The sequence below is a fragment of the Marmota monax genome, unplaced genomic scaffold, assembly GCF_021218885.2.
Source record: "Marmota monax isolate L192 unplaced genomic scaffold, Marmota_monax_Labrador192_F-V1.1 WCK01_AAM20220418_F8-fsc00002, whole genome shotgun sequence".
Lineage (NCBI taxonomy): Eukaryota > Metazoa > Chordata > Mammalia > Rodentia > Sciuridae > Marmota > Marmota monax.
In genome coordinates, this window is record NW_026693571.1 from 34628662 (window position 1) to 34652820 (window position 24159).

At 38.1% G+C, this 24159-nt stretch overlaps 1 pseudogene; it reads left to right on the plus strand.

The window, feature by feature from the left end:
* Positions 1 to 376: 376 nt before the first annotated feature.
* Positions 377 to 24159, plus strand: part of LOC124102722 (large ribosomal subunit protein eL32-like) — a 104504-nt pseudogene continuing 80721 nt past the window's right edge.

Sequence of the window (24159 nt, forward strand, 5' to 3'; positions counted from 1 at the left end):
ATGGAGGACAGGAGGGCTGCTATTTCACACCATAGCATATGGAGATTTTGTGGGTCCTCCTGATTCTTTCTCCTCAGTAGGTGAGTCCCCAAGATTTATCATAGCGGATATCATAGCTAAGTCTATTTACATTGTTGACAAAATTTGGGGTTTTTCCCTTAGGGCAAAGAAAATCTGGACATATGGCACCTCACACCATTTCCCTTCCCTTTTGCAAAATTTATCAAGCTGTAAAATTGTATTAAAATTGATACTTCCCTCTGGTGGCCAGGTTTCTCCATCAGGGAGTTTGTATTGAGGCCAGGCCTGGCGGCAGAAGAAAATAAGGCACTTTTTCTTGACCGTCTGTGGGTCAAATTTATCCCAATTTTTCAATATGCAGGTAAGTGGTGTGCCTAGCATATTGGAGAGAGAAGCTCCCATCTGAGTGAGAAGAGAAAAAAATAGGACTCAGGTGCCCACGCCAGAGATAACTGTTCTCATTAGGGACGTCTCCCTAAGCTTGAGCTTCCTTATGGTACAGAAAACCCATCTCTCACCTTGCTTTGCCAAGGGTGTTTCTGGTACCCTTTGGCAAAGAGCTAGGGTCTCAGTTTATCCTGTGCCAGAGACCCTGGGAGGATTCAGACTTAAGGGCTTTACTGCTTTCCTCCCTGCCACTAAAAACCAACAGCAAAAGAGAATCGTGCACTCTTGTTGCCTTTTTGCTCCATAGACTAAAGGAATCTGAGGGTAAGGGATATCACTTGTTGTAAGGAATAATAGTGCTAGTGCTTTCTATTGGAGAGAATTCCAGAAGCTTGATTCTAAAAATGCCTCCCTCTAGCAGTTTAAAGAGAACACAGCACGTTCTAAACTTCAGAGCAATAATGGGAAATTTTAAAACAGACTAGTGAAAGTTACCTATGCACCTTAGGGAACCTGGGAAGCTTTTACTAATTATCCCATGCCTTTCTCTCAGTCCTACAACCTGAATTGCTAACATTTCTGACCAGCGAAGGAAAGGGAGCATCCAGGAGGGAATGGATGCGGGGTTGGGAGTGTTGCATAGCCCACATGGAGGCAAATGTGATTGGGGATTTCCCTCAGTGCCATTCATCTACCAAGCACCCTAGTATACCCCTTAGGGCTGTGGGGGGGGATTCAAGAGAAAGGAACCTTAGGAATACATCTGAGTGTAGCCCAGACCAGAATTCCGCAGTTGTTCCAAACTCCTTCCTCCACCTCCACGCATCCGGGGCAGATCAGGATTAGGGACACTGTGTACTCATGCCAATTGCTCTCCCAGCCCAGACAGAATAGTGAGAAGTGGCTTTGGCAGAACCCAACATGCCTGCTCTGTATGGAACAGGTGATTGAGAGCTGCCTAGGCCGGGAAACCTCTCACCTGAGTCTTGAAGAGTGGAGGCCGCACTTAAGTAGCCATCAGGTGCACACATCACCCTCCAGAAAGAAAGAGAGAGAAAGATGCACCTGCAGATGTGGGGTGTGTGGAGAGGCACTTACCTTGGTGTAGATCTCGGTGGGGAACCTCTAATTACTGTTACCGTTGTTTACCGGTGAGGAGTCCTTGCTTCCCCAATGCTGAAGTATAACACCAGAGAAGCACGCTGAGGCAAGGTCAGAGTGGAAAGTTGAAGCTTTATTGAAGGACAGCAGAAAACACTTCTCCCCAGAGGAGGAAGGGGACCAAAGAGGTAGAATCCCTCATAGAGATTTTAAATTTTTATTTCAAAAGAAAAATTTGGAATGTTTTATTAGAGTAAAAATACAAAATTTAGCATCTTAACCAGTATTAAGAGTAAAGTATGATGTTGTTAACTATAAACATTTTTATGTACCAACTCTCTGGAAACTCCCATTTTGTGTGAAATTCTGTGCCCATCAACATACAATCGAAGGGGAGTTCCCCTCTCCCTCTTGCACCCCATTCCTAGTAAACACCGTTCAATTTTCTGTTTCTAAAAATTTGACTAATTTAGATACCTCATATAAGTAAAATAATTAAATATTTGTCCCTTTGTGATTGTTTTTTTTCACTTAACACAATGTCCTTAAATTTCATTAGTGTAGCATAAGACAGATTTCCCTTTGTAAATTTGAGTAGTGTTCCATTGTGTGTACATAGCATATTTTCTTCATGCACTCATCTGTTAGTAGACATTTAGGTTGCTTCTCCCTCTTCGCCAATGTGAATGTTACAGTGAAAATAGGTATGTAAATATCTCTTTGAGATTCTATTTCATTTCTTTTGGATATATATACCTATAAGTAGGATTTCTTGGATGTATTGTAATTGAATTTTAGTGCTTCGAGGTAAATTCATACTGCTTTCTATAGAGGCTGCTCTTTACTCAGTTTCTTTAACAGTGTATAAAGGTTATGATTTTTCTGTATCCTGTGCAATGCTTTATGTTTTGTTTTGTTTTTTAAATGTGTAGTTGCCATCTTGATAGGCATGAGATGACATCTCATGATTTTGATCTAGAATTCCCTGGTGAGTAGAACTGTTAAGCATCTTTTAATGATACTCCTTAGTTATTTGTGTACCTTTGGAGAAATGAGTTTTAAGCCCTTTGTCCATTTTTTAAATACGTTTTTTGTGTGTGGTTAAGTTGTCGGTGTATTTTGTATATACTGGATATAAGCTCCTCATCAGATATATGACTTGCGAATATTTTCTCACATTCTAATGGTTTCCTTTTTATTCTATTGGTTGTGTCCTTTGCTGGACAGCAGTTTTTGATTTTGATGTTTTACCACTTGACTATTTTTGCTTTTGTTGTCTTATTCAAGAAACCATTACCAAATCAAGCAGGAAATTTTTCTTTTGTATTCTTCTAGGAATTTTATTGTTTCAGATTTCCATTGAAGTCTTTAATCTATTTTGAATTAATTTTTTTATGTAGTGTTAAAGTGAGGATCTTATTTCATTCCTTCACATGTGTATATTCAACTTTTCCAGTGTAGTCCCACTTGTATACCTGGTGCTTTTGTTTAAATCACTTGACTATATGTTAGATTTTATTTCTGGACTCTCTATTCTGTTTCATTGGTCGATATACTTTTTTGTTTGCCAGCACCATGCTGTCTTAATTATAATAATCTTTCTTTTACATATGGAAATCATAAAGTGTAAGGCCTTCAACTTTGTTTTGGCTCTTTGAGATCTTTTGAGATTTTGTGTGAATTTTAGGATTTTTTCTATTTCTGAAAGAAATTTCCTGGGAATGTGATAGGGATTGAATTGACTATAGATTGCTCTGAGATGAATGGGATTTTAACACTATGTTAATTAACACTACATTAATTAACCTACTAATCAATTAACTTTTACTACATTGGTTATGTTTATTCCTAAATATTCTATTCCTTTTGATGTTATTGTAAATGATATTATTACCCTGAATTTTCTTCTCAAAGTGTTCATTATTAGTGTATAGAAACACAACTGACATTTGTTGATTTTCTGTGCCTCAACTTTGAATTTGTTTATTCCTCTAACAGTTTTTTTGTGTGTGTATGTGTATGGAATCTCCAGAATTTTCTACAAAATCATGTCATCTGTGAATAATAATTTTACTTCTTCCTTTCAAAAAAGCATGGCTTTTATTTCATTTTCTTGCCTAATTACTCTGGCTAGGACTTCTAGTACAACTGGAACTTTTAAAGGATAGATAAGAATGTTCTTTGTTACAGAATAATTACCTTCCCTTCACTGGTTGGTAGCTATGAAATTTAATTCCTTTTCTAATTTCATAGATTCATAGTTAGTGATAAATTAACCTTGTTCTTTTGGTATTAATGATAATAATATTATTGATTTATTGTTTGTGTGTTACAGATTACAATTCCTTATATAATTTCACTTTACTCAGTATCATAAATTCAATTAGTGATATTATTACTGTCTTCATCCTTAAAACTAATTGCTCTAATTGTAATCAATGAGGCCTTTTCTCTCATTAAAAATAGACTATAAACATATTATTATTATTATGAACATATTTTCTATGAAAATAAAACAAAAATATGTGAGATTGACTGCACTTGGCCTTGGAATTATTTATAAGAAGTCCAGTTCTGAAGAAACTTTTTGTAGTCATATTTTAGTTCAACTATAAATATAAAGCCTCTTAGCATCCCTCATAGTCAATGTTAGTCTGTCATCCAATGATAAATTTCAGGTTTTTTTTTTTTTTTGGACAATACAATGACCCTATTAGAAAATAAGCAGCAGAGAGAAGCATTGCTTTATTACTGGAAATTTTTCTGGTTTTTCATCATAACTCATCAGATTTGCTTAAGAGTTAGTTTCTTTTCAGATCTGGATTTTTTTTCCCCTCCATGTAGATTTGATATAGTTTAGAAGATATAGGGCTAGGGGTATAGCTCAGTCTCAGTAGTGGAGCACTTGCCTAGAGTACATGAGGCCCTGGGTTTAATCCCCAATACAAAACAAAAAACAGCAACAACAACACAAAAACATTTTTTAAAAACCCACATTGTGCATAATACCATACAAGTTAAATCAAATTATCCTTATTAATTATGTTTGTAAGTTTCATCTTCATATACTTTATTGCCAAATATAGTCTTGTTATTGACTAATAAATAAAATGAGATTATTTTAAAACTTTGGGTGATGAGTACTGGGTTAGGTACTAAAATTTAAAATATTAATAAATGTGAACATTATAAAAATACATACAAGAGACTGGAATTCTCCATCACTGTCTTCACCCATCCTCTTTCAGCTCTGAAATTCTCTAAACCATAATTTATCATTATAACCATTCCAAGATCCTTTGAAACTGCTCAGATGAAAACTCCATTAGGCAACTTTATTCTCAGGAGGGGGAGGACTCCCACCTTCATGTTGCAAATCAGAGCACTGATCAAATTAATTAATTTAATCAAATTGATTTTATTATGTGTTCAGTTTCCCTCCATACTGATGTTACCAAACTTAAGTGTTACTAAAAGTTACGAAGCTTTTAAAAAAGATTCCTTTGTGTATTTCCAACTAAACCTGAAGTTAGAAAGTGGATGTGATGGTTAGGTATCTACATGAAACAGTTCTTGGGAATGCACAAGTGAAGAGTTATCCCACCTATAGTGCAGGTGGGATGAACAGTACTTGGCAAAGCTTCCTAGAAGTGAAGATTTTCATATTATATTTTTCTGAGAAGGAAGAAAAAAGGAAAAGGCATATCTGGGGGAAAAAGAGCATTTGGAGAAATCATACAAATGTTAAATTAAAGCATTTTAGAAATCTTTCTTTTTGTTTGATAACCATGTTCTCTTATTAAACTTCTCTCTGAATTTGTATTTTTGGATGCATTTACTTACTGCATTTTCTAAATCCTTTTTGTAATTTGACTCAAAATCCTTCTTTTCTTTCCAGCTCACTGTGTGTTCACAGTGAAAAGGAATTTATAACAACTTTGACAAAATCATTTGGTACACTTGTAAATGACCTGGAGGTAGTTACCAAAGACTGGGAAGAGTAGGAGGAAAGGAGGGATTGGGCAAAGTTTATTAATGGATACTGAGTTATAATCAGATACAAGCAAGGTTCTGATGTGCTATTTCTCAATGTGGTGACTATAGTTAATTATGTACCATATATCTCAAGAAGCTAGAAGAAACAATTTTAAATGTATATTTGAGGAGATATGTTCAATCTCATTTAAACATTACACAATGTTTACATGAATTGAAACCACATAGTACTACTTCTTTAATTGGCTTAATTTTTTGTTTTAATAAAGTATTATCTGAAATAAACTTAAATTAAAAAGTGAAGTATGCCAGAAAATTATTCAATGTTAGAAGCTATTCTGTACTAGGAAAATTTCATAGTGGAATGATGGCTTCCTCCTTTCCTGACTGACAACTTGTATCCTATGTGTATTTCACATTTATTGGGATATCATGGGAATAACTTTTAGTATGCAACTTCAAAAAATAATGAGTTGGTTTGGTTGAGTCCCATTCTAATCACTGATACATGCATGGCATTCATCAGAATTACTTGCAGGAGCTAGAACTGTAATGCTTTTCCCTTCTTGAATTGAATCTTTGTAGTTCTAGGAGAATGTGGTCCTACAATAGAGTAGTTAGAAGGAATATACTCAGTGATCTTTGAAAAGTGGAAGGAGTTTTGAGGTCAATAGTACAGTTACTGCCATGGGCTTCTCCATAAAACCCTTTACTTCATATGAAAGGTTTTGATTCCTCATTGCTATAGGAAAGGGAAGCCACTCACCTGTTGAGACTGGAACCCTTTATTCTCTGTATATCTCCATTTATTTTACTATAGTGTTTTAAAAATATTTTTTAAATTTTATGAGACATATAGTGCTTATCCCCAAATAAAAGCTATCTATAAATTTTCTGTAACAATTTAATATATTTATGTTATAATTAATACAGAGAAGGATGAGAAAAGGAAAAATAGTTGCATTTGAAATTTTTACCTACTTTAGAAAAGTATGCTAATAATAAAGTCAGTTGGCTGGTAGATTTTACATAATGAATGGACTGATTCTTTCCTTAGTTGATTTTTGGTATTGTTTGTTATTTATCATGTGAGGATTACTTGAGGATTCTATCTAACAGTTCATTTCTTTTGTTGAGTAGTAATTTTCCTTTGCAACAGTATTTTAACAGGATTGTATGTGATAATGAATGTGAAATACACTTCACAAATTATAAGGTGCTGCTAGAAATATTTATAAATTGTAAGGCATGAATATTTTAAGAAAATGATTAATTTTGTTTTATTTCCTAAAGTCTTACAAAAACTCATCTAAGAAAGAAAAAGATGTTATAAAATAAAATCTAGTTATACTTTGATTGGGGTTGTAAATGCATACACATTATTTTGAAGAGTGCTGATATTTTTGCAAAATTGATTTTCCTCCAGAAACAAGATAAACTATCTCAATTATTTACATATTATGTTACATTTCACAATAAATTTCAAGATAATATTTCTTATGTGAGTCATATTCCTCCAAACTATATATGTTGAAGTTCTAATACCCAATGTGACCATTTGGAAAAAGGGCATTTAAGGGAGGTAGTTGAGATTAAAGGAGGTCATCATCAGGGTGGCATGCTATTCTGATAGAACTGCTCTCTTCATTAGAAGAAATCTCTCTCTCTCTCTCTCTCTCTCTCTCTCTCTCTCTCTCTCTCTCTCTCTCTCTCCACTTCCCTTGCATGTGCACACACAGAGGATAAAGGAAAGGAGAGAGAGTGCAGGGCACTCTACAACCCAGGAATGGAATCCTCACAAGAAACCGATTGGCTGAACCCTGCTGTTGGATTTTTAACCTGCAAAATTGTAAGAATATAAATCTCAATGTTTTAAGCCACAGCTCTATGGTGTTTTGTTATGGAAGCCTGAGCAAATAAATCTAATGATTTTGAATTTTTTGTGCATTTCCTATAAATTTCCAGATTATTTTTGAAAACTTATCCTGCAAGTCATGATGAATTTTTTTCATTTCCTTAATATCTCTTTTTCTTATTTAATTTTCTCTGCTTTTTCCACTGTAAACAACTTTTTGAACAATGTTAAATAATAGTAGTGATAAGTTCTTATCATAGGGATGAATTATATATTATTCCATCAATGTGCTTAATAGAATGATAGGTGGTGTTCTTTATCATTTTAGTGAAGTATCAATTATATATAAGTATATATATATATATATAATTAAGTATCATATCTATCTATATATATATAGATAGATAGATAGACATATATTATTGCTTCTGCATAATTTATGGACAGAGGAATTAAGATCTCAAATGTTCCTCCTCTCTTCACTTTCCAACACACTTTAATAAAATTGCTTCTTGATATTTCCACTTAGATATCTACAAACATCTCATTCACTTTGTCTTTCAGGTATCTTAAAACCAACATAATGTAATATGTCATCCTCCCTAATCCAACCCCTACTTTGAATCTATGTTAACTGTTTCAGTCAAAGCATTTATGCAGTAGCTTAAATAACCTGGATATCATCTTTGACTTCTCCTTTTCCTTCAAATCACATAATTTATTTCCATGCATTCTTGATTATAGCCTGAAACTATCTGGAGGAATATCATAGAATAGGGAACGAGGGAAATAATCTGAGGAGCTGGTAAATGTGTCCTGGATTTTTAAAAACATTAAGGGAAGAAAAATCAACAAGCTCACTGTAAGGCACTTGCTTAGCATCTGGATGGCCATCTTAAGAAAAAGTTTTGCTTTCCCACCCAAGAGCCTTTCTGAGAAAGGCTCACAACTCCCTTAATACTAACCCAACACTTAACCTCCTGCATTATGACCCACCTGTCTCTAATCCCTGAGCCTTCCCCCACAAAAGTCGTGGAATATAAGCCTGTATTGCCTCCCTCCATCTATGGAGAGATGGCCCTTGTTTGTCAGTTCTGACAAATAAACTCTCTGTGTGTATCTCTACCTGGTCTCCGACTTTCATTTCTCGCTCGCCTGTCTGTCAGTTCCTCACTTTCCTTTCACTCATGACTTTCTCACAGACAACAAATCAGAATCCAATTTGTTAAAGCCTGAAGACCATGTGCAGTTCAGGTTATGCTAGGCTTGCTGTCTTTGGGTCCCCTCCACTTTTTTTTTTCCTTAATGATCCTTAGTATGGTACCCCAGTAGTAGAGGGGCCAGAACGTCAAAAGTAAGGACAGGAACAATGAACCACAGTTACTTGTGCCAGCATGGAGCAACTTCCCTGAAGTATCCTCTGAGGGACTGATAATTTAAAACGTCTTTCCATCTAATTAGCTGGATTCTTCCACTATACATTTGAAATCACTAGTAGAGTTCAGAGGATTTGGTTGGTTATCTTCAAATGCCAAGTAAAATTTGCCAAATATAATATTTGCCTTTTAGCTATGCTTACACAGTACTTTCCCCTTTTGTATCAATTGTATCAACAAAATTGATTTTGTATCAATTTATTACAACAAACACTTTTTTCTATTCCTTTGTCTTTTTTTCCCTTCGCTTTCTGTCACTGCCTTTATTTGATCTTCTTTCTTTTTTTCATATTCTGTTTTGTCTACATTTCAAAGTAAAATGTTAGCATAGTTAATAAGGACAAGAATATTGTTAATAATATACTTGCATCAGAAATGGAAGCAGTGCGTTTTAAATGAAATTTGGGCATTCATTAAACACACACACACACACACACATGTGGGTTATAATACCATAATGCTTGGTTATCTAACTGGAAATTATCCACCAACAATGAACTCTTGTTTATCAAAAAGATATAGCTTCATGCTTAGTTGTTTTTGGTTCACATTATTACCACTATATTCATGCCCTTTACTCTATTTATGTTCACTAATATTCTTTGTAGGTATCTGTATTTCTATACCAGATCAACCAACTACTCTTTTCTTATCCTTTGTTGCTTCATTCTCCCATCTTCTCTAGGAAGTTATGCTAGTCAGCTTTCATCATTATGACAAAAATAGCATGATGAAGACAACTCAAAGAAAGAAAAGTTTATTTTGTCTTATAGTTTCAGAGGTTTAGTCCATGATTTGCAGAGTACATTGCTCTGGGCCTAAGGTAAAACAGCATATTATGGTGGAAAAGCACAGTGGAGAAGTGCTATTTTGGTCATGGTGGCCAGAAAGCAGAGATAGAGAGACAAAAAGAGGAGAGTAGAGAAAAGGAAATGGACTACAGAGAAGATGAACCATTCCAGGGCACACAACCCAGTGACTCACCTCTTCTAATCACACCCCACCTGCCTACAGTTACCACTGAGACCATTCAAAGTAGGCTGGATTGATTAGGTTACAGCTATTATAATTTAATGGCCTCATCGCCGTATATTTTGCATCAACAGAAGCTTTTTGTGGGGGGACACCTCATATCCAAACCATGATATTCCACCCTGGCCCCCAAAACTTCATGGTCATCTCACAATCCAAAATGCATTTAGTCCACTATCTCCAAGAGTCCCATAATATTAATAGTCCCAGCATTGCCCAGAAGTCCAAGTCCAATGTCTCCTCTGAGACTCAAGGTAACTCTTGGCTGTAAGATCTAGATAGGGCAGAGGGGTTGGAGGGGAAGGGAGGGAGCATGGGGTTAGAAATGATGGTGAAATGTGATGATCATTATTATTTAAAGTACACGTATGAAGACACAAATTGGTGTGAATATACTTTGTATACAACCAGAGATATGAAAAATTGTGCTCTATTTGTGTAATAAGAATTGTAATGCATTCTGCTGTCATATTTAAATTTAAAAAAATGATTAATTTTCAAAAAAAGATGCTGGCGACAATAAAATGTGAAGCATTAAAAAAATCAAAAGCAGATTACATATTTAAAATATACTATGACACCAAGTTAACATACCCACTCTGAAAGGGAGAAGAAGAATCACATGGGGCATAGGAGAAGGACATAGGAATAGGGAATAAGAGAAGGAATTGGGTCAAACAAGACCTAAACTCAGCTGGGCAATCAGCTCTCATAACTCTGCATGCAGCATACAGGACACATGGTAGAAAGATGTTCTCTCCAAAAGGCTTGGGCAGCACCACTCCTTTGACAGTTACAGTGCACTTGGGCTCTCTTAAACTGAGGCTCTCTACTGCCAGCAGCTTTCCTTGGCATCTCTTAATTTCTAGGGTCTTCATTCCAAGTTTGGCTTCACCTTCACAGTTTCACGTGTTGTCCTCTTCAGAGAACCCTCAAGAATCCCAGCCTGCTACACTTTGCCTGACCTCCAACACTTTCCTTTGAATTCTTGGTGGAAGCCTCTATGACCCCTTTACTTCACCATCCTGCATTCCTACAGAACCTGCAAGCTGTGGATGACATCCTGGATACACTGTGTCAGTGGACTTTGAGTGTCTAGGCAGCTAGCTGGGTGAAATGACTTTCTAGGCTCTCCGGTGCAAGCAGAGTGTGCCCAGATTTTTTCTCAAAGAAAATTTTCCTTCTGCTTCTTTGAGCCTTTAAAAGGTGTGATCTTGAAAATTCCTGAGATGCCCTCAAGCCACATTTCTTATTGTCTTCGTACAAAGTACTTAGCATCTCTTTGGTTGCTATAATCTTTTCAACAAGCACAATTTTCTTGGCCCCGGTTTTATATGTACTTTTCTAGTGAAACTGCAAGTCTTTAAAATCTTTTACTTCTGCTTTCTGATCCTGATTCTCACAGTAAACCTGACTAAAAGTTGCCAGCAAAATTCAAACCACTCACTGAATGCTGTATTGCCTTGAAATCTCACCCACAGATTAGTTAGACTATTGAATTCAGTCTCATACAAAGTCTCAAGACATGGGTAAAACATAAACAAGCCTTGAATAGATTAGGTGCTGCTTTTCTGCCCTCATGCACATGTATTTATCAAAGTGCATCATGATCAATTTGTGTGCCCCTGTCCCAAACCATACTGTGAGAGACTTGAGGGATAGGGTTTGCATTTTACCCTTACTGTTGTGAGCAGTATAGAAATCATTGCTTTGAACTATGTAAACCCTGGACATTGAGGCACTGCTTCTGGGAACCCTGTGGTGGGAAAGTACCAGTGGAACATCCATTTACAAAATGGCTCCTGTTGATAGAGAGGATTCCTGCTTGTCATGGAATTCATTAGTTCAAAAAACTTGATTTCAAATCCCAGCTTCCAGGAGGTAGAAGAGATGGGAATAATCTGCTAATCCCCAGTTTGTTTTTTCTCAACTTCATCCTGTTTACCTCAAGAAGTTTGTCACACTGAAATCCTTTAATGCTCATATGTATATAAATAGATGAGTGGATTTTCATTGTTAGATCCATTCTCCATGAGAATTGGATCACCCACTGAATCCCTGCTGCTCTATTTTCATGTTTTTTTGTCTTTATTTCTTAATATTTCTCTTGAATTTTAATTTTTTCAAGCCAGTTTACAGCCTGCATTTGTTTAACTGTTCACCTGCTGCATGGGTTTAGCAAGCACTTACGTTGACATTTTCAGAATTTTAATAGATCCTGGCATATACTAGTAGAAGTAAATTATAATATTTATTTTTTTTGTTTGTTTTGGTTCTGGTGATTGAACTCAGGAGTGCCCTATTATTGAGCCACATCCCCAGCCATTATTATTATTATTATTATTATTATTATTATTATTAGTAGTAGTAGTAGTAGTATTTTGACACAGGGTCTAATTCCATTGCTTAGGACCTTGATAAATTACTGAAGCTGGCCTTGATCTTGGAATCCACTTGCCTCAGCCTCCTAAGTCAGTGGGACTACAAGAGTGTGCCACCATGCCTTGCATAGGAATAGTTTATAATATTTTAGTACTAACTTGGGGATAGATCCTATTCATTTTATATATTGACATGTTCCATTCTCACAAAACAGTCACAAGGTAAGTCCTATTACTCACCTAATTTTACAAAGAACCTAGAAAGTTTGTATAACCTGGCAAAGTCATATAGATTATAAGCAGCAGAACTAGGATTCCAATTCTGATAATCTGACTATACAGCCTATTTTCTGAAACTCTACTTTGTATTTCCTCAATATAGATGATTGGCCCTGCTATTTTATGATGCCTTCAATGTTATTAGACTTCATGGTACTAAATTGTGATAGTAGTTAATTTTATTGCTATAGTAATACAGATGATTTATTGAAATACTTTTGTGGAGTCAGAGAAATCCATTCATCTTTTAAAATATTGCTATTATGAGGAACTATTACATTTGACACAGTTAATTTTTATAATAGAGCTTGTCTTTAAGGCACTGAGCAATTAAAATAGTGTGGTATAATAATATATGTAACATAAATAAAAATAAATCCTCTAAAGTGGAATGACCCATCATTCAAGGATGTTAGCTACATGGCATATTAGAGTTCAACAGATAATATACCTGTCAGATAGGAAAAAAATTAGAATCCTATATTAATTAATAAGTAGAATTTATTAAGTGTTTACTAAGTGGATGTTAGTTCCAAGCCCATTAAGAATATATCATTTCCCCCATTTTACATTTAAGGAAGTTGAGGCTAACAGGAGTTTAAAAAACTTGCCCAAGACCATAGAATTAAATGCAACAACTCTTTATTCAATTAAAAATGCCTTGGACAGTTGACAAATTAAAATACTATATGGTCAGTCCTTGCTTAGCATCTGGACAGCCATCTTAAGTGACAGCTTTTATTTTAAGGAAAAAGTTTTGTTTTCCCACCCAAGGGTCTTTCTGAGAAAGTCTCATCCCTCCCTCATACCAACCCAACCCTTAACCACCTGCATTAGGACCCGCCCGGCTCTGATTCCTGAGCCTCCCCCATAGAAGTCCCAGAACCCAAGCCTGTTTTGCCTCTCTCTCCTATAGAGAGATGGCCTTTATTTGTCAGCTGTGATGAATAAACTCTCATGTGGATCTCTGCCTTCTCTCCTTCATTCATGTCTTGCTTACCCGTCTCTTGTTCCTTGCTTTCCCTTCATTTTGGTACTAAAACTGTGGATCAGGTTCCTGGTATGCCCAATCCCCTCTTTGAGGGTCACTGATCATTCCTGGGCCCCTGATTCAGAATCCATAATGGGACCAGCCCCTCCATTCTGCTGAATACCCTCTCTGCACCCACCACTGGAAATTTAGGGTAAGACCCCTGTCTTCAGTCAACCTAAAAGACCTACAGGTCCCAGGTAGTGACTATTGACCATCCAGCACTCCCAAGGTTACCATGTGGTCGGGGGCACCCCCAGCCACAGCTTTCACAGCTATGGCTAATCCCTACTGTTGACCGAATCTATAGGTGATCTTTTATTGGGTCCTGGGTTTTGAGAAAAAAAAACACTGAAGATGATTGGGAGATGTTCCTGGTGAGACTACCTCTCAGCCTTGGGTTAATCTCTGTGGGTTTGTGTCTGTTCTATGGGCTTCTGCCCCTTGTATGGGCTTCTTCCCCTACTACATAGTCACAGACAAGTGCTCAAGTGCCTCTATGGGATTCTTCCCTGATGCTTACCCAGCAGTGGTAATGACCCCCTAAGCAAAAACTATCCCCTTGATTAGGTGATACTAGAGACTGGGGGATGCCCCACCTCTAAACTCACCTCCTATGTCTCACTATGGGTGGCTCCTTATCCATTCTCTCCCATAGTCCTCTAGGCTGCCTACCTAGGGTCTCTCTCTGTCACCCCAGACCTAAATCCCCCAAAGTTATCCTCTTGTGCAATCAGATCTGGCCTCAAAATCCTTTGGACTCTAGATGGCTGCTTAACGGCACTCTAGATCCCAATATTATCAGGAATCTTCTCAACTATTGTGAGTGTTCAGGAAAATGGAAAGAGGTATCATACATTCAGGCTTTCTCTTCTCTATGTTCTAAGACTTCTCTCTGCAACTCTTGCTCTATCACAAAAGTCCTCTTAGCTCTCACCTCCCCTACTCCTTCTTCCAAAGGGACAGAAGATCCTATTCAAAACTCCTCCTCCTTCAACTCAGCAGATGAGCCCCTGACATACCACAATTCTATTTCTAATGAAACCTCTGCAGCACTGTCCCCTTGGCCCCTCCACTCTTCTCCTGCCACACGCTCACAGGCTGCCACTGCTCAACCTGCATCTCTGTGTCCTCTATGGGAGTTGGCTATGGTAGATGGTTTAATCTAGTTTTATGTGCCTTTCTCTTTGTCAGATCTTTCACAGATAAAAAAGCTTGTTGATTCCTATACTTCAAGTCCCATCACATATATCAAAGAGTTTCAATATCTGACCCAATCATATAATTTGACCTTCCACTATGTCCATATGATCTTGTCTAACACCCTCCTGCCCAAGGAGCACAGGTGAGTCTTTGAGCAAGCTATAAATTATGGTGATGAGGTACATCAGATCTCTCTTGCCCATCTGATTGGCATTAAAGCCGTCCCTGATTGAGACCCCAATTGGGATTATAATTCGCCAAGGGAAGTAACTAGTAGAAACCAATACATTACTTGCTTTATGGAAGGACTTAGAAAGGCAGTCCAAAAACTATCTATTATGAAAGCCTCCAAGAAATCTTCCAAGATAAGAATAAAAACCCTTCAACATTTTTAGACTGCTTGACCAAGGCTTTATTACAATATACTTATCTGGATCCTGAAACTCTAGATGGGAGACAACTACTAATGACCTATTTTTCTCACAGAGTTTCCCCAATATTAAGGCCAAACTAAGGTGTCTTGAGAGGAGGTCCCTAACTTCCCATGCTGAGGTTCTGGAAGTGGCCTTTACTGTGTATAACAAGAGAGATGAGAAGGCCTGGAAGCAGAAATATCAAATGCTTGCTCAAGCCATCCATCTGGCTTAAGTATCTGTTGCCAGTTTCACTGGCCCATGGAAGTGTTCCTGGGAACCACCCAGACCCTGTTTTAAATGTGGTCAGATGGGTCACTGGGCTTGTACATGTCCTAAGCCTGCAAGCCTCTGGGCCTTTGTCCTAATGCTGTCAGAAGGGACACTGGGCTGTTGACTGTCCCAAGCCTATAGTGGCCCCCAGTCATCCAGCCCTTCTGGTTCCCATTTCCAACTCTTAGAACTGGCTGAAGAGAACTGACGAGGCCCAGGTCCCCATTACGTGACCACTACCATCACTCTGTGATAACCCAGAGTAAATGTATTTCAGGAGGCTTGTCTCCTTCTCTTAGATACTGGGCTATATATTCAGTCCTCAAAGAGTTCTGGGGGCCTTCTACTCATTCTATAACCTCTATTGTTGGGAAAAAGTGTAAATATTACCAACACTTACAGACATGTAGTCTTGTTGGTGCTTTTGGCTCTCCAATTTTTACTCACTCCTTTGTGGTCATTCCAGAGTGCCCAGTTCCCCTTATGGGAAGGGATATCCTCACAAAATTGGGGGCTATGCTTCTCTTCTCCCCTCATATATGCTTCCATTCAGAATCACCTGCTACTCCCCTGATACTCACTCTTTCCTTAGGGCCATCCCCTATTCCATCTGCCAGTGCCTTCCCATTACCTCCTTTTGAGGTATACCTTACTGTCTGGGATGTTTCAAATCCTTCCACAAGCCCATTCACATTCTTTGCAAAGACCCCCTCCATTTTCTGGCTCAATCACAATACCTGTTCTCCCTACAAAAACTCCTAGGCTTACAGCCTATCATTCAAGACCTCTTGAGAAAGTGATTCCTTAGACCTACTCATTCCCTTTATAACACCCTCCTCTTGGCAGTAAAAAAAGGCCTAATAATTCCTACAGCTTTGTTCAAGACCTTTGTTCCATCAGCTCTGTAGTCATCCCAATCCTGCCCTTCTCTCCCCCATTCCTTCTGGGACCTCTTATTTCTCAGTACTAGACCTGAAAGATGTCTTCTTTTTTATTCTTCATTTTGACTGTCAAGACATTTTCCTTTACATGGAGATACCCTGAGTCTTATAACTCCACTCAGCTGACATGGACACTTCTCCCCCAAGTGTTCTGTGATAACCCTCATATCTTTGGACAGGCCTAGCATCCATACATCTCACTTAGTCTATGGTGCTACAGTAGGTTGATAACCTCTTTCTTTGAAGTCCCTCCTTTGAGGTCAGTCATCAGGACACGTGCAAACTTCTTAACTTCCTTTCTGCCTGTGGCTATAGGGTTTCTCCATCCAAGCTTCAGCTTTCCTTGGCAATGGTAACATAGCTGGGCCTCCTCCTGACCCTTCCACAGAAAGCAATTACGGTTGATAGAAAGGGCCTTATCACTAATATACTAATGCCCCCTACTAAGGAAGAAATTCTCTCCTTTCTAGGTATGGCAGGTTTCCTCAGAGCTTGGATTCCTAACTGCTATATATTGGCTAAGCCTCTATATGATGTAGCCTGGGCCCACTCTCTGAACCCCTATTGCACTCTGTTACAAAGCTCTTCACCAGGCTCCAGCGAACATCTTCTAGGCCCCTGCTCTCCATCTCCCTGATCTCACCTGCTCATTTCACCTTTATGAGGCTGAAAAGCAGGGATTTGCTCTAGGGATCCTTGGACACATGCTGGGGCCAACCTTTACCCCATGGCTTATCTATCAAAGGGTCTTAACCCTACTGTTCAGGGATGGACCCCTTGCCTATGAGCATTGGTCGCAGCCTCTCTACTCATTAACAAGTCAAAGAAACTAACCTTTGGAGCCCCTGGCTCCATCCTGGCTCCCAATCACCTAAAGGAACTCCTTACCCCCAAGGACATACCCACTTTGTTACCCCCCTGTCACCTTTTATCTCTACAGGTTTCCCTGGTGGAAGATCCCAGTCTTACTTTCCACAACTGCTCATCTTTAAACCTGCTCTTCTCCTCCCTGCTCCTCAGGACTCTTCCACCTCTTCTCCTCTTACCCATTCATGCACTGAAACACTGGAGAAGCTTCTTCCACATCCCTCCCACATACAGGAAGGCCCCTTGCTCCAGGCAACATACTCGTGGTTCACAGATGGCTCCTCCTTCCTTCAGGAGGGAGTTTGTCAGGCAGGATATTCTATAGTCTCTCTAACCTCAGTTGTGGAAGTGGATCCTCTCCCCAGTAATACATCCAATCAGCAGGGTTAAATTGTTGCTCTCACCAGAAAATTCACTTTGGCAAAGGGAGCCTCCCTCAAAGTCTACAAAGATTCTAAATAACGCTTTCTACATACTTCTCTCCCACTCTGCTATTTGGAAGGAGTATGGATTCCTTACCACCAAGGTAATTTTAATTACTAATGCCCCCTTTATCTCTGATCTCCTTTAGGCCACAAAGTTTCCCACTTCCATTGGAATCTCACATTGTAAACCCATCAGACAGACACCTTTGTGACAATGGGCAACACAAGGCAGACTCTGAGGTGAGGGCCGCCACCCTGGAGAGCCTACTCCACCTGAGGTCCTCTGCTTTACTAGTCCCCTGATGGACTCTTCCCCACCTGACACTCAATAGATGCTTACCTTCCTTCACAACCTCTTTCACTCTAACACCATATCTTTAAAATAATTTTTCAATTCCCATCTTAAACTCTCTCCAGAGGACCTACAGTTTCTCTTTATCCTCTCTGTCTCCTGTGAAATCTGCCAAAAAAACAATCCCACCTCCAATCTCCACCTACCTCCCTTCCCTTTACACCAGGCAAGAGGACATCCCCCTTGCTCTGATTGGCAGCTGGATTTCACCCATATGCCACTGGTCAAGCAGTACAAATTTCTCTTGGTACTTGTTGACACTTCTGTTATTGTTCTAATGACATCTTGTACCCCTAATGAGGGATTCAAATGCCGCCACTTTACAGCAATAAACAGTTATAGAAGATTGACCTAAGGGGGGAGGCCAATTTTAAAAAAGGTGAAATATAAGGTTCTTGCTTAGCATCTGATGGCCATCTTAAGTGACAGCTGCCATTTTAAGTAAAAAGTTTCGCTTTCCCACCCAAGGGCCTTTCTGAGAAAGGCTCACCACTCCCTCATATCAATCCAACCCTTCAGCTCCCACATTAGGACACACCCCCACCTTTTCTAATTCCTGAGCTTCCCCCATAAAACTCCCAGAACCCAAGCCTGTTTTGCCTGTCTCTCCTAAAGAAAGATGGCCTTCATTTGTCAGCTCTGACAAACCATCTCTCATGTGGATCTCTGCCTGGTCTCCGTCTTTCATTTCTTGCTTACCGGTCTCTTGTTCCTTGCTTTCCTTTCAAATACCTCTAAAATAATTACTGATTCTTAGGCTCCACCCTCTATTGATAATTATCATATTCAGAACTATTCATAGGCTATTTAAAATGACTTTTCTATTTTTAGAACACACTGATACTTTATTTGAATAAAGTCTCCACAGAGAGACATCACTCATTTTTACATGGCTCATTCCAGTTTATGCAATATTCTACACTAAATTTTTCCAAATGAGGTTTGAATTTTAAAATGAACAATGCACAGTGCTTCCTTTCCTATTGGCATTGAGCAGCAGGCATGATTGAATTCCAGGGGTGACAGGTCAAGTTCCTGGTACAGAAGAGGTAATGGTCCTGGCAGTTACAATATAGTCAAGGTTTTAGCATGAAGCAGTTCAGCGACACCAGTGTCCTTCTTGTCATCACGTCAGTTCTGGGCCTGGTTTGGGTGTTGCTCCTGGAAGCTAAACCTTAACTCCATCACTGTGTCCCTTTGCAAGATTCTGTGAGTTACCTAATACATTCTGAGAAATCCTTATTTCACTTAAAGTCCTTGGTTATTTCCAACTCAAAATCTGCCCAATATAAATATTGTAAAAATAGACTTAGTTTCTCTGAGCAGAAGAGGGTGTGTTATTATATTTGAACATTACAAGTATTTTGTTTTGATTTAATGGATATAGGGATTAGATTTTTCTTTACTTTTTAAGATCAAATTTACAATTACTGGTTATTGTTAGAAAGTAGCCCTCCCATCCCATTGATGATTTTAGTTTTCCTTTTCTGGAAAGAAAAAAGAAAATTCTCCATTTTGTAGATGCAGATAGACATATCTCATGCAGGGATAAAGCAATGTCTGCTGGTATTTGCTTCTATTTCTAAATGTAATTTCCAAATACATGTTCATTTCTGTACTTGTGACTATGGCTACAATGTTTGTCTCCTTTAAAACTCATGTTAAATTGCCAGAACAAAGGTCCTCAGGCACTTCTTACTCCATATGAGGACAAGTTTGAAAAAGGCGAGGGTGCTTTGAGATGCCACTTATGAATGGGAACTAACACTGGTATTAAAGTTTATGGGGGTCATTGTCTTAGACTAGCCTCCTGCACTAGAGTCCAATAGATCAGACCAACCACACATGGAGTCTTTTGTGATGTGAATGTTTATGTCCCTTCCAAAATGCATGTGTTGAAATTTTATCACCAATGTGACAGTATTAAGTGATGAGGCATTTAGGAGGTAATCAAGTCAAGAGGACACAACCTAATGAATGAGATCAAGGCCTTCATAAAGAAGACACACAAAATTTGGCCACTTGCCCTTCCACAAAAGCAGCAATGGATGCCATCTTAGAAGCAGAGAGCAGCCTTCACAAATAGCAATCATTGCACCTTGATCTTAGACTGCCTAGTCTCTAGATTGTGAGAAATAAATTTCTGTTCTTTGTAAATTTCCCAATTGTGATAACTTGATGTAGCAACACAGACTAAGACAATGTCTTTCATAATAATTTGTCAGGGGCTAGAAGGAAATTCTCCTTCAAAGAATAGCCTGACATTTACAAGAAACAGCCCCCTGGGAGACATCCTGCCTGGGAGACATCCTGCAGCTACCTATCTCCCTGGAACATCCTGCGGTTATCAGGATGATCAGACATCTTTAGGCTGGCAGTTTTACCACCCACATCCAGCAATTGCTGATTAGAGAGCTTCCCCATCCCCAGCATATAAATACCCCTGTGTGAACAATAAAAGTTTGCAGCTTGATCAGAACTCCTGTCTTGCTGTCATCCCTTCATTCCTCCCCACCTAGGTTCACGTCCCTGTTGATGTGTCCTGCCAGTCGGGACAATAATTGCTCTGTAATCAAACTGAATCCCCCAAATGTACCAGTTAAGAAGAAAAAAACAGAAGATTCACAGAAACTCAACAAAAGGAGCCCAGTTTACCTGAGCTGGCATAAGACAGTTTCGTTTCCCTTAGTCTTATAAGGAAAAAACTTTCAAATGACAATCCATGTTTCATTTCTCATGGAATAAACAGTGCTCATGAAGGCAAATCACCCCTTTTCTGCAGAGCAGAGGGCCAACCCCCTGCTCAGCTCACCTAAGCATTCATTCTGCCTAATATGAGATCCTGTTCAATTCTAGAAGATTCTAGAATCTCAAATAGAATCCAGTTAGATATTTCAACTAACAAATAAATAAATGAATAAATTGTCACTGACTCTTAAGAAATGATTAGGATTTGAATATTATGCCATCATGTATAGATTAATAACATTATCATGTGAGTATGTTATTAAGGATGCTAACTCCTGGGAAAAGGTGAAGTTTGGCCCCATTTTTTTTTCTTTCTTATATATGCTCATGTACTCCTCCACCACATTATCATGCAACACAAAGGACCTTTACCTGATGACTATGTCATGTTTTTGGACTTCTTATACTACAGAAAAGTAAGCCAAATAAACTTCTATTTAATAAACTACTCAGCCTGTGATATTCTTTTATAGCAGCAAAAATTTGACTAAGGCACTTGTTTTTGTAAAATTATTGAGAATTTCTCCCAGTTCAATGAATAAGAATTAATATTACCTACTGCAAAATGGCAAAACAGGGATCTTATGATAACGTTTCAGTTACAGAGTACCAAGCCCTTGAAGATAATAGATGATATAACAGGACTGCAATCCATCTTCTCCTGCTTCCTTAAATATGCCTTGGCAACACCACCAATTAATCTATGAATTTGGGTTCTCAATTATGGAAGAAAGATGGTCTAAAATATTAAACTAAAGTTTTAGGACTTATTAGAAACTATAGTTCTACGGACCCTTCTTGAAGTATAAAAACAAAGTTTAAATTCAAAACCTAAAATAATAATGATACATTTGTCCAGTAATTCTTTCTTTATTTTCTCCTGGGTAGGAAGAAACAGGATAGCATAATTTCTTAATTCGTTAGTGATGCTACAATAAAATAAAAAAACTGAGTAGTTTATAAAACCAGAGACTTATTTCTTGTGGTTATAGAGCCCAATAATCCCAAGATCAAGGTCCTGGCAGGGATGGTGTCTGAGGAAGGTCCAGGCTCCTCCTTGAGGGTGATGCCTTGTTGTTTGTGTCCTTTGGAAAAGCCAGACAATATTTCTTTACATGGTAGAAGTCAGACAGAAAAGAGCTCAACTCAAACTGGAACCCTTTTATAAGGGTATTAATCCCAATTCTGAAGAGACCGCATGTCTTTATTTCTTCCCAATTTCCATGCATTTTAATATTGTTTCATTGGGGATTAAATTAGTTCAACATGAACTTTGGAGGGTTCACCATCAATCAAATCATAGCATACATAGCAATTGAAGAAGTAACTATCACAATTTCTCTGACATTGGGAAAATAAGTTGCTTTAATTACAAAAACTTACCCAATAAAACTTGAAATTTACTGCATTTTGCATGTTCCATTTGACAACACTGGTAATAATGAGAAGTGATTTTTATAAAATTTATGCTAGTTGTGTGGGAATTTCAGAAATAAAATGGTTTTATCTTGAGAAAAAATACTTTGTAACAATTACATGTATAAGATACTTTAGAAACAAATTTGAAGAAATGCTGTGAGGTGTCTGTGGTTTTATTATTGCATCTTATCCATGGTAAATAAAATGAAATATTGTGAAGTGAAAGAGTAAAAACAAATGTTAGGAATTTAGCATAGGCTGAAAATAATTATCTTGGGAAAGGGCTCTCTTAAATGTATTTTGAAAGATTTGATTTAGATTCTTTATAGAAATGAAGTGGAGAAAATCATAAAACTCATAAGAATGTCATGTAGTATGTTCTGTTAAGAAATTGAAAAATATTTTTGAGAAGAACACTGGAAGACAACATAATCCTCAAATGAATGCACTGAGACAACTTAGTGGGAGGAACCAATAAGTCCACTCTTCTTTGAGATCATATTTCCTCAGGCCGATTTTATTATACAATGTGTGGCTTAAAACAACAGGAGTTTGTTTTTCTTACAATTCTGGATGCCAGAAGGCCAAAGCTAAGGTGCTGCCAAGGCCAATCCTCTTCCAGGCTTTCAGTACCAAGCAGTTGCAGTTCAGTACCAGCCTCTGGCAGTAGCAGCTGTCCGTGGACTTCCTTGTCTTATAGTGGGATCTCTCCAATTTCTGCCTCCGTCATCGTTCACTTCTCATTGTGTGACTTTATTCTTACACGGTGTTTCCCTCTTCTTACAAGGTTATCAAAAGGACACCTTTTGTGATGGTTAATGTTGGCTGCCAACTTGACTGGATTGAAGTTTGATCAGAAAATTGGTAAAACATACATCTGGGTCTATGAGGGTATTTGTGGAGGATTGTCATATGAATCAGTGAACTGAGTGGGGAAGACCCACCCAGAATGCAGAGAGCACCACCAATAGGCCAGAGACCCAGATGAAATGAAGAAGCAGAAGAAGAGGAAGCTCACACTCTCACTTGCTCCTACATAGGCTGGGCCTTTCTTGAACAGGTGTTTTTTTTTTTTTTTTTCCATCTCTAACTCATGGATATCAGACTCCAGTTTCTTCAGTATTTCTTTTTGTTTTGTTTTTGGTATCAGAGATTGAACCCAAGGGACTTAACCATTGAGACACATTCCCAGCCCTTTTGTATTTTTTTTATTTTTTTGAGACAAGGCCTCACTAAGTTGCTGAAGCTGGCCACAAACTTGGGATTCTCCTACCTCGGCTCCTGAGCCACTGGGATTATAGGCCTGTGCCATTGTCAACATCTGAATATAGAATTCTATCAGCAACTTTCCAGGGGACGCTCAGTCTTTCGGGTTCAGACTGGGGCTGCATCATTTGTCCCTTTAGTTTTGAGGCTTCTGGTTTCTTGAACTAAACAGCACTATTTTACCCAGTTCTCTTTCTTACAGATGATGATTGTAGGGCTATCCAGTCTCTGCTAGTGTACACCAGTCTAATATATCCCCTCATAATTATGGGTAGATTGTATTTGCTCATTCTTCTAGAGAATACTGACAACTACAACTTTTTTTAACTTGATAAAATTGACAAAAGTCTTATTTCCAAAGAAAATCACATTCACATATATCAAGGATTAGCACTTCAACACCTTTGGGGGAATGAAATTCAATTCATAATAGCATCGCAAAATAAAACAGTCATTTTCTTCCTGGAATATTAGCATATTAAACCTTAAAGACACTTTATGAAATAGCTATGCCAATCTCCATGAAATTTACAGATAGAGAAATTCTGTGCCATGGGAGAGAAATGACTGGGTTAATATAACATGGAAAAGTAATGGCAGACTTAGGATTACCCTCAGGTTTATATTTATTTGATCAGTTAATTCTACTTTGAAACACAGTTAGTACTTTGTTTGAGGAAAGGTAAACATATAGCTTTAATAATTTAGAAGTGTTCCATAAAAAGCAGTAAGAG